Below are 12,090 nucleotides of genomic sequence, written 5' to 3' on the forward strand. Positions count from 1 at the left end.
TGAGAGGGGAAAGATTTGAAAGGGACCTAAGGGGCAACATTTTCACACAGAGAGTCGTGCGTGTATGGAATGAGCTGCCAGAGGAAGTGGTGGATGCCTGTACAATTACCACATTTAAAAGGCATCTGGATGGGTATATGAATAGACAGGGTTTACAGGGATATGGACCAAGTGCTGGCAAATAGGACTAGATTAATTTAGGATATCTGGTTGGCATGGACAAGTTGGACCAAAGAGTCTGTTTCCATGCTGTACATCTGACTCTATGACTCAACGAATAGGGAGAGCTTAGAGGGATATGTCAAATGCTGGCAAATGGGACTAGATTTATCTGGTCAGCATGGGCGAGTTGGACTGAAGGGTGTGTTCCCATGCTGTACATCTCTAAGATTTCTATGACTCTATGAGATATACAATCTCTAATTTCCCTTGTTATGTCACAGTTGGGTCATCTTTGCCACTTTTCTTTCGTGTCAGACAGGAATGAACCATTACTGCAGTTCGTCCATGGACTCTTTAAATATTTGCCATTGCCACTGACGTCCTTTTAATGCTAGCTGACCATAGCCAGCTAGCATGAACCCCTGGATTAACTAGGCCGTGACCATCCCCAGCCCACCTCGCTCACTCTGTCCCTGTAAGTAACTCAATTATGGACTTTGGCACAGTTTCTGTTGTGTTTCACCAAAGACAATGAGGCAGGTCCCAGCAGGAAGCCTCTAGCTCAACCAGATTGAATCCTGTGCTGTTGGTGCCATTTAAAACCACACACTTGCCACATGAGTTAACCTGCTCCCCCCACCCAACTCCATCCAACATCTAGAGGCAATGACGAGGTGAAATCGAGTACTCTCATTTTCAGGCATGGGTTTCAGGTTTCCGTACATTCAACTGTGGGTGTGGGTGGATTGTTTCATCTAATCTGCATTTCTTAAAAGCAGCCTGCTCCTCTTAAAGGGGTCCTGTAACCTCAAACTGAAACTGCATGCTCACTGTCTGTGAAGGAATTGGCTACATGAGGAAATAGAGCACTGAAGGATAGACAGGCTCACAGGTTTTCAGGTATGGTGCTAGATGCATTAGGACAGAGGTGAATAAAAGGAGACATTGTTTCCACAGCAAGGCAGGACATGTTCAAGGTACCCACATTGCATTAGTATACAGCTCTGAAACAGGCTATTCCGAGGATCAAGTCATCAGGCAGTGGGATTCCTGGAATCTGACCCACGAGTCTGATTTCAGTGTCACAAAAGGTTCAACAATCTCTTTTGAATGGTCAAGGTCAATGGATGTGGCGCCATCACGTGGTTTCAGCTACCCAGTGTTCCAGTCACCTCTAACACTACTCAACAGTAGCGGAATAACGTTCTCCCCCACTCCAACCTCTGAGTATTGCAGAGGGACCTTGGATCAGGTGATCCGAGCTTGGTGTCAAGATTGCTGCCAATGCCAAGGCTTTGGATCTCTGCAACATCCAGGGACCTACCGCCTGGCACAGCCATCCAGAAACTCCAGGATGGCCAGGATTCCAGAGCGGCGGTGACTCCAATATGCACGAGCGCGCCCTGCTCCCTCAGGAATGACAGCGATCATCCCCCCTGCTACTCCAAGACTCTTCTTGCTGGTGGTGCTCAGTCTGACCTGCGGCTCCCTCCAGTGAAAGTCAGGAGCTCTCCATCAGGCAGCTACACTGCAGCAGCCACTGGGGTGGAAGCAGTGGGACAGGCAGAAGTACCCACTGGACAGGCACTAAGGCAAGTGGACATTATTCAGCTTTGTGTGTATTACTGGATAGTTACTCTATAACATTGTCATGGAATGATTGTTTTGTTTGTGATTTCATCTCAGGATGTTGGCCAAAGTGGAACGCTGCAATGAAACATAACAGAGGAATTCAAAAGTGGAGAACTATGGAGAAAGGGTGAAAATGCAATGATGATGTCAACTACAAGATAATCTTCTAGGACTATATCTGGATCAGAACCCTGGAATTCCCTCCCTAAAGATAGTGTGAGCCATGGACTGCAACGGTTCAAGAAGGCATCTCCCCTCCACCGCCTCAAGGGCAACTAGGGACATGCTGGCCCAGCCAGCAATACCCATGCCCATGGGTGATTACATAAAAAAAGGAAGGGACTTTCTTCTCTCATACTGGACCAAACAGGACCTGGAATTTCTTATAATTAAAGCAGATAATGGCAGAGACCCTCATCACAAGCACCAGCTCATAAAGCGTTATGAGCTGACACATGTATATGTCAGACATTGTGCTTGGCTGTGGTGGAGCTATAAATTATGTTCCCTAAAGACTCTGGTTGTATAACCTAAAAATACCCAGTGTCAATAGCCTTAGCACCCATTTTACATTAACAGTGGGCCCACTGCTACTTAGGTAGGTACTAGCTTCCTGAAGGATCTGATTGCTCCGGAGAAGAGCCCTTTTAAACAGGGAAATCACATCCTGTCGGGTAAACGGAAAACAACTGATGTTTTAGGTTGCAAGTGTTCCAATCCTTCACTACCACCAGTGGCACATGTAATAGACCTAAAGACGGTGAGTGCCAACTTAGCTTCACGGGGGGGGCATGGATGAGCAGAACTATTTCATCGGAACCCACAAAACTAATCTGCATGGCAGCCAATTCAGGAGCACCCTCCCAAACGATCACAACACCAATGTAAAGCAGGGATAGGGCTGTGGGGTGGGGTGAGGGAGTGAGTGTGGGCAGGATGGTCGGTGTACATTCGATGGGCCAAACTGGTCTGCTTCCTCACTGTAGGGATTCTATGGTTCTACAATTCTAGAATCATAAAGCTTGGAAACAGACTTTCCGGCCTAACTCATCCATGCCAAGTAGGGGTTTCCGAAACTAAACTAGTCCCATTTGCCTACATTTTGCCTATATCCCTCTAAACCTTTCTTATCCATGTAACTGTCCAAATGTTTTTTAAATGTTGTAATGGTACTTGTCTCGACCACTTCCTCTGGCAGCTTGTTCCATATATTAGATTAGATTATATTAGATTAGATTAGATTACAGTGTGGAAACAGGCCCTTCGGCCCAACAAGTCCACACCGACCCGCGAAGCGAAACCCACCCATACCCCTACGTTTACCCCTTACCTAACACTACGGGCAATTTAGCATGGCCAATTCACCTGACCCTGCACATCTTTGGACTGTGGGAGGAAACCGGAGCACCCGGAGGAAACCCACGCAGACACGGGGAGAATGTGCAAACTCCACACAGTCAGTCGCCTGAGGCGGGAATTGAACCCGGGTCTCTGGCACTGTGAGGCAGCAGTGCTAACCACTGTGCCACCGTGCCGCCCAAAATATGGTCTGTGTGAAACAGATTAATAACCTAGCAATAATACCCACCCTGCCATCACCAACTTTAATAATACCTACTCTCACCATCTCAAGGCATCTCACAGTGTCATACTATCATAGTGAAACAGTAACCTCATTTTTCGAATGTAGGAAGAGAAAGTGTTGAAAATAATTAGCAAGTCCGCTAGCATCTGCGGAAAAAGAAATAGAGTTCGTATGTCAAGCCAAATATGCCTTTTCTTCAGCGCAGTCTACAATTTTTTATTTATTCACAGGACAAGGGCATCACTGGCCAGGCCAGTCAACCACCTTGCTGTGGGTCTGGAGTCACATGTAGGTCAGATCAAGTAAGGAAGGCAGTTTCCTTCCCTAAAGATCATTAGTGAACTAGATGGGTTTTTCTGACAGTGGTTTCATAGTCATCATTAGACTGTTTATTCCAGGTTTCTTTTTAACTGAATTCAAATTCCACCATCTCTTGTGGCAGGATTTGAACCTGGCTTCCCAGAACAGTACTCGGATTAACAGTCTTGTGATAATGCCACTGGCTTGTTCCCTCCCCCCTTTATTTCTCCTTATTCTTCCAATAACTGAAGTGGGACTTGAACCCACAGCCATCTGACTCAGAGCCAAGAATGCCACCCATGGAACTAAAGCTGACAAATAAAGAGAAGGAAGCTTCCCCATGGACTCTTTGGTACACCAGTTAACAAAGAGCAATTTGCATTTTTGACACAAAGTAATGTTAATTTGAGAGTCTTGCTTCTTGCTCTCTGTCATTCTTTATTTTGCATTTTTTGAAAGGAAACCAATTGAGATGCAACCAACGCAGAATAATTGATCAAAGAGAGAAATGGTTGCTGTGCAAAATACCTCTCAGTTGATTGGAAGCTCTACGCAAAACATGCGAGGTGGAATTGTACAGCTAGAGAATGATCCAGTGTATGGGGCCAGGCTCCGAGAGCAGCAGGTCAGGTGTAACTTTTCCAAAGCAGACAGTCCTGGTTGTGAAGTCAGTTCAGGAGCCGACATCCATCATTTGATTGAAGACATGGTGGACAGACAGTTGAGACAAAGGTCAGAGTCTTGTCCTGCCCAGGCTACGTGACTTTAAGAAATTAAAGAGAAATCCAATGAAAGAAATCACTCAACACTTCGGCTCAGCATTGAGAAATGGCAATGTCACTATTTGCTGCCTGAGGGAACAGGTGGAGAAAAAAGTTGTAAAGCTATATTTCCCACTGGATCCTCAGTATCACTGGGATGGTATGCAAGGTGCTCTCCACTCTGCTCTTGCCCATTCTGACAATGGTCAGAAAAACGCTGTGTTAAAGATGCATCCTTCCCACCAAAGCAATCACTTACTCGGATAACATTGTCAAAGTGTTGGTACAAGCACAATTGGCCAAAGGGCCTTCTCTTTGGGTGCTTTAAGATCCTAGGATTTTGAATGAAAGTGCAATAAGGCTGTAAGCAAAAGGGCAGTGGGAAGCCAGAGGATTGGGAAGCCTACAAAGACCAACAGAGGACAACTAAAAAAAAAGAATTAGGAGGGCGCAGATCAAAGATGAGGGTAAGCTAGCCAGTAACATAAAAGAAGATTGCAAGAATTTCTTTAGCTAATTAAAGGGTAAGAGAGAGACAAAAGTGTAGATTCGGCCACTGGAGAATGACACTGGAGAAGTAGTAATGGGGAGCAAAAAAATGGCAGAGGAACTGAACAAGTACTTTGCATCAGTCTTCACTGTGCAAGACATGAGTAACATCTCAAACATTTAAGAGAATGGGTGGGGGGGGGGAGGTGGTGCAGACATGAGTAGGTAGCCATCACCAGGGAGAAGGTGCTAGAAAAACTGAAAGGGCCAATTGGAGTGCACCCCAGAGTACTGTAGGAGATAGCTGAACAACTCGTAAAGGCTTCAGTGGTGTTAGTTCAGGAATTACTGGAGTCAGAGAGGGTCCTAGAGGACTGTAAAATTGCTAATACCACCCTCCCTCCCCAACCACTTAAGAAGGGAGTGAGGCAAAAGACAGGAAATTACAGACTGATTAGCCTGCCCTCACTTGTTGTTAAGATTTTGGAGCCCATTATGAAGGATCAGTTTTATGAATACTTGGATGTGTTTGATAAAATAGGGCAAAGTCAGCGTGGTTTCACCAAGGGGAGATCATGCCTGATAAATCTGTTAGACTATTTTGAGGACATGATGAGTTGGTTGGACCAAGGATAGCCAAAGGATGTTATCTACTTGGACTTTCAGAAGGCCTTTGACATGGTGCCTCACAGGAGGCTGCTGAGTAAGATAAGGGCCCATGGTGTCAGAGGCAAGGTGCTCGCATGGACAGAAGCTTGGCTGTCTGGCAGAAAGCAGAGAGTGGGGATAAAAGGGTTCTTCTCAGGATGGCAGCCAGTGAGAAGTGGTGTTCCACAAGGCTCCGTGCTGGGACCACAACTGTTCACTTTATACATTAACAATCTAGATGAAGGAACTGGGGGCATTCTGGTTCAGTTTGATGAGACTAGGATAGGTAGAGGGACAGATAGTACTGAGAAGGCAGGGAAGCTGCAGAAGGATTTAAACAGATTAGGAAGAGGTGAGCAAAGAAGTGGCAGATGGAGTACAACGTGGGAAATTGTGAGGTCACGCACATTGGTAGGAAGAACAGAGGCACGAACTATTTTCTAAATGGGGAGAGAATTCAGAAGACTGAAGTGCAAAGGGACACGGCAGTCCTAGTCCAGGATTCTCTTAAGGTTAACTTGCAGGTTGAGTCAGCAGTTAGGAAGACAAATACAATGTTGTCATTAATCTTGAGAGGACTTGAATATAAAAGCAGGGATGTACTACTGAGACTCTTATAAGGCTCTGGTCAGACCACATTTGGAGTATTATGTGCAGTTTTGGGCATCATATCTCAGGAAGTAGGTCCAAAGATGTCCTAAGAATGAAAAGCTTAACATATGAGGAACGCTTGAGGACTCTGGGTCTATACTTGATGGAGTTTAGAAGGATGGGGGGGGGGGGGGGGGGGGGGGGGGTTTGGAATCTAATTGAAACTTACAGAATACTGAATAGCTTAGGCAGAGTGGTCATTTTGAAGATGTTTCCATTGGTAGGAGAGATTAGAACCCAAGGGTCCAGCCTTAGAGTAAAGGGAAGACATTTTAGAATGTAGATAAGGAGAAACTCCTTCAGCCAGAGAGTGGGGAATGTATGGAACTCATTGCTACAGAAGACTGTGGAGGCCAGGTCATTAAGTATATTTAAGACTGAGATAGATAGGTTCTTCAGTATCAAGGGGATCAATGGTTACAGGGAGAAAGTGGGAGAATGGGGTTGAGAAACTTATCAGCCATGACTGAATGGCAGAGCAGACTCGATGGGTTGAATGGCCTAATTTCTACTCTTATGGTCTTATGGGAGTTGAACCCATTTTCTCAGAGCTTGCACATCCGCAATACAAGTTTGGTGATGTTACTGCGATGCTGCCATTTCATCAACAGCACCTCCTATTCCATTCACCACTATCCTCCCTTCTAACCTGTCACAGGGAGGCCAGAAGGGGTATAGGCAAGTTAGGTCAGTGGGCAAGGATCTGGCAAACGGAGTATTAAGCAACAAAATGTGAAATTGGCAGTATTGTCAGAAACAAGCATGGAAATAATGAGAGATTGCAGAGCTCTGAGTTTAGAGGGACCTATGTGCCCCCGTGCATGAATTGTGGAAGGCTGCAGGTACGGCAAGTAAATAGGAAAGCTGATAGAATGTAATTGTTTATTGTGAGGGGAATTGAATGCAGAACATAGGAAGTTATGCTTCAGTGATACAGAGAAATTGTGAGACCGCATTGGGAGTATTGTGTACAATACTGAGCTCTTTATTTGTGAAAGACTGTAAATGTGGTGGAAGTAGTTCAGAGAAAGCTCATTAAACAAGTGCCTGAAAAGGGCAGGTTGTCTTATGAGGAAAGGTTAGACAGATTGGGCTTGTAACTATTGGCGTTTAGACCAGTAAGAAACAATTTGATTGAAACCTATAAAACCCTGAGGGATGCGTGTAGAAATAAGACCTAAGGAGCAACATTTTCACGCAGAGGGTGGTACGTGTTTGGAATGAGCTGCCAGAGGAAGTGGTGGGAGGCTGGTACAATTGCAACATTTAAGAGACACCTGGATGGACATATGAATAGGAAGGGTTTGGAGGGATATGGGCCGGGTGCTGGCGGGTGGGACAAGATTGGGTTGGGATATCTGATCGGCATGGACGAAGGGTCTGTTTCCATGCTGTACATCCCTATGACTCTATGACTCTTGAGGGATGATCAAAAAGTCACTGTTTAAATAAAAGTTGTCACCCATTTATGAGACAAAGATGAGAAGAATATTTTTCTCACAGAAGAATTCTCTTTCTTGAAAGGGAGCAGAGTCTTTCAGATATTTTAAGACAGGAGTAGATAGATTTTTGATAAGCGGGGGGAGTGAATGATTTATTGTCACTTTTACTCTACAATGAGCAACACAGTAAAATATAGTGAAAAGCTTTGACTGTCGCCACAATCCAGCGTCATTTGAATACTTCAAGAGTAAAAAGAATAAAAAGGAAAAGCCCACCGCAGCCAGGAGTCTCCCTTCTCCAGGCCCACCACAGCCAGGAGTCTCCCTGCTCCAGGCCCACCACAGCCAGGAGTCTCCCTGCTCCAGACCCACCACAGCCAGGAGTCTCCCTGCTCCAGGCCCACCACAGCCAGGAGTCTCCCTGCTCCAGGCCCACCACAGCCAGGAGTCTCCCTGCTCCAGGCCCACCACAGCCAGGAGTCTCCCTGCTCCAGTCCCACCACAGCCAGGAGTCTCCCTGCTCCAGTCCCACCACAGCCAGGAGTCTCCCTGCTCCAGTCCCACCACAGCCAGGTGTCACCTGCTCCAGGCCCACCAGCCAAGAGTCACCTGCTCCAGGCCCACCACAGCCAGGAGTCTCCCTGCTCCAGGCCCACCACAGCCAAGAGTCTCCCTGCTCCAGGCCCACCACAGCCAGGAGTCACCTGCTCCAGGCCCACCACAGCCAGGAGTCACCTGCTCCAGGCCCACCAGCCAAGAGTCACCTGCTCCAGGCCCACCACAGCCAGGAGTCTCCCTGCTCCAGGCCCACCACAGCCAAGAGTCTCCCTGCTCCAGTCCCACCACAGCCAGGAGTCTCCCTGCTCCAGTCCCACCACAGCCAGGAGTCACCTGCTCCAGGCCCACCAGCCAAGAGTCACCTGCTCCAGGCCCACCACAGCCAGGAGTCTCCCTGCTCCAGGCCCACCACAGCCAAGAGTCTCCCTGCTCCAGTCCCACCACAGCCAGGAGTCACCTGCTCCAGGCCCACCACAGCCAGGAGTCTCTCTGCTCCAGGCCCACCACAGCCAAGAGTCACCTGCTCCAGGCCCACCACAGCCAGGAGTCTCTCTGCTCCAGGCCCACCACAGCCAAGAGTCACCTGCTCCAGGCCCACCACAGCCAGGAGTCTCTCTGCTCCAGGCCCACCACAGCCAAGAGTCACCTGCTCCAGGCCCACCACAGCCAAGAGTCACCTGCTCCAGGCCCACCACAGCCAGGAGTCTCCCTGCTCCAGGCCCACCACAGCCAAGAGTCACCTGCTCCAGGCCCACCACAGCCAAGAGTCACCTGCTCCAGGCCCACCACAGCCAAGAGTCACCTGCTCCAGGCCCACCACAGCCAGGAGTCTCCCTGCTCCAGGCCCACCAGCCAAGAATCTCCCTGCTCCAGGCCCACCACAGCCAGGAGTCTCCCTGCTCCAGGCCCACCACAGCCAAGAGTCACCTGCTCCAGGCCCACCACAGCCAGGAGTCTCCCTGCTCCAGGCCCACCACAGCCAAGAGTCACCTGCTCCAGGCCCACCACAGCCAAGAGTCACCTGCTCCAGGCCCACCACAGCCAGGAGTCTCCCTGCTCCAGGCCCACCACAGCCAAGAGTCTCCCTGCTCCAGGCCCACCAGCCAAGAATCTCCCTGCTCCAGGCCCACCACAGCCAAGAGTCACCTGCTCCAGGCCCACCACAGCCAAGAGTCACCCTGCTCCAGGCCCACCACAGCCAGGAGTCTCCCTGCTCCAGGCCCACCACAGCCAGGAGTCTCCCTGCTCCAGGCCCACCACAGCCAGGAGTCTCCCTGCTCCAGGCCCACCACAGCCAGGAGTCTCCCTGCTCCAGGCCCACCACAGCCAGGAGTCTCCCTGCTCCAGGCCCACCACAGCCAGGAGTCTCCCTGCTCCAGGCCCACCACAGCCAGGAGTCTCCCTGCTCCAGGCCCACCACAGCCAGGAGTCTCCCTGCTCCAGGCCCACCACAGCCAGGAGTCACCCTGCTCCAGGCCCACCACAGCCAGGAGTCTCCCTGCTCCAGGCCCACCACAGCCAAGAGTCCCCCTGCTCCAGGCCCACCACAGCCAGGAGTCTCCCTGCTCCAGTCCCACCACAGCCAAGAGTCACCTGCTCCAGGCCCACCACAGCCAGGAGTCTCCCTGCTCCAGGCCCACCACAGCCAAGAGTCACCTGCTCCAGGCCCACCACAGCCAGGAGTCACCTGCTCCAGGCCCACCACAGCCAGGAGTCTCCCTGCTCCAGGCCCACCACAGCCAGGAGTCTCCCTGCTCCAGGCCCACCACAGCCAGGAGTCTCCCTGCTCCAGGCCCACCACAGCCAGGCGTCTCCCTGCTCCAGGCCCACCACAGCCAGGAGTCCCCCTGCTCCAGGCCCACCACAGCCAGGAGTCTCCCTGCTCCAGGCCCACCACAGCCAGGAGTCCCCCCCTTCCCGGGCCCACCACAGCCAGGAGTCCTCCCCTTCCCGGGCCCACCACAGCCAGGAGTCCCCCCCTTCCCGGGCCCTCCACAGCCAGGAGTCCCCCCCTTCCCGGGCCCACCACAGCCAGGTGTCTCCATGCTCCAGGCCCTCCACAGGTTCGAGTTCCTAGCTCCCCCACCAGGCCAGGGTGCTGCCTTGGCAAGAGTCACACTGCCCTCTACAATGTCACTCCCTCTGTTGCCACCGACCCATGAAGAAGACGAAGAGAAAGAAAAAGAACGGAGACACAAAGGGTAAGGAAAGATGGGAGGAAGCGGCCGCCTGGAGCGAGCAGACCCAGGAGCCTGAGTGCTGCCTACCTTGCTGGCTCCACCATCTTGTGTGAAAAGTTATTGTGGTAGCTGGGACTGTTGAGTGAACAGGTCAGGTATGATCTTGTTGAATGGGAGACATGAGTTGAGGGATTGATTGGCCTAATCCTGCTCCTAATTAGCATTCTTTACTCTACGCAATTACTGTCCTCAGTAACCTTCTAAAACCCCCACTCCACCTAGCACTGTGCACCCCAATTACACCTGCTGTCACCCTCCGTTACCATCTGAGTACTTATTTGAGGCAAGTGACACCATTTTCAAGGACATTGTCAAGTGAGATGTTCAAACTGTTAAACTGCAAATTACAATGTGACAGGAAAGCTAGGTATATGACACTGTCAATGGAAATATGACACCGTCACTGGAAATATGACACCGTGGCCAGCAACGTTCCACTGTGGCCAACAATCTAGCACTGTAGCTATAAATGTAATGCTGTCCCACGCTCCTGATCTTTGGGCACCCGGTACGGAGGAAGGAGGGCAGGTCTGAAGACCTCCTCGCGGGTCTGCTCCTGGGCCTGGCCAAACTGGCCATCAACAGGTCGAGGCAACGGGCCGTGGAAGGGGTCGTTAGGGCCGACTGCCTGCCCCTCTTCCGCGGTTACGTTAGAGCCCGGGTGTCTTTGGAGAAGGAGCACGCGGTGTCCACCAACACCCTGGAGTTGTTCAGGGAGAGGTGGGCGCCGCAGGGAGTGGAGTGCATCATTTCTCCCTCCAACTCTATTTTGATTTAGTCCCTAACCTCCCCTTCACTGTTTTGATCACACAGCACTGCCCTTTGATGTGAAGGGCAGTGTTTGTCACTGGCCACCCGGGTGTTTTCCTATCTTCCTGGTGGTGGAATTTGAATAAAGATTTGTGCACTTTGTGTCTCTTACTGTGTCTCACACCTACACACACACACCATGGGTGCTGGGGAAAAAATAAGCACTACCGCACTTAGGCGGTAGTGTGGGGGTTAAATAAAAGAGAAAAAAAAATTTAAAAAAATGTAATGCTGTAGTTGGCAACGTGCTAGTCTAACTGCACTGTGACACTGCATATGACAACATGGCACTGTAGCTAGAAATATGACCCCTGGAAAGGTGACACTTACCAGCAATATGACACTGTAGCTAGAAGGCACCTTCAAAAACCACTACCACTACCATCTAGAAGGAAAAGGACAGCAGACTTTTGGAAACATCACCATCTGCAAGTTCCCCTCCAAGCCACTCACCATCCAGATTTGCAAGTTGACTGCCATGGTTCAGGAAGACAGCTTCCCACCACCTTCTCAAGGGCCACTAGCTGTGGGCAATCAGCACTCTCCACATTCCATGAATGAATGAAAAAAATGTGACCTTGCAACTGGCAATGTTCCACTGGAATCAGTAATATAACACCATGACAGGCAATATGTCACTCTAACTGACAATGTGATGCTGCAACTAGTGATGTGACACTGTAATCACGATGAGACAATACAACCAGCGATGTGACATTGTAATTGTAAATGTAACACTGTAGAAATGTAACACTGTAGACGGAGCGCAGCATAGATACACCTGGTCACGGGCAGACGGGTCTATCCGCTCA

General features: G+C 50.0%; 1 pseudogene; it reads right to left on the minus strand.

Moving 5' to 3' along the window:
• Positions 1 to 1,839: 1,839 nt before the first annotated feature.
• LOC148147984 (uncharacterized) overlaps positions 1,840 to 12,090 on the minus strand; it is a 112,751-nt pseudogene continuing 102,500 nt past the window's right edge.

Source organism: Chiloscyllium plagiosum, unplaced genomic scaffold (assembly GCF_037043375.1).
Source record: "Chiloscyllium plagiosum isolate Xiang-an unplaced genomic scaffold, Cpla_swu_hap1 HiC_scaffold_14, whole genome shotgun sequence".
Taxonomy (NCBI): domain Eukaryota; kingdom Metazoa; phylum Chordata; class Chondrichthyes; order Orectolobiformes; family Hemiscylliidae; genus Chiloscyllium; species Chiloscyllium plagiosum.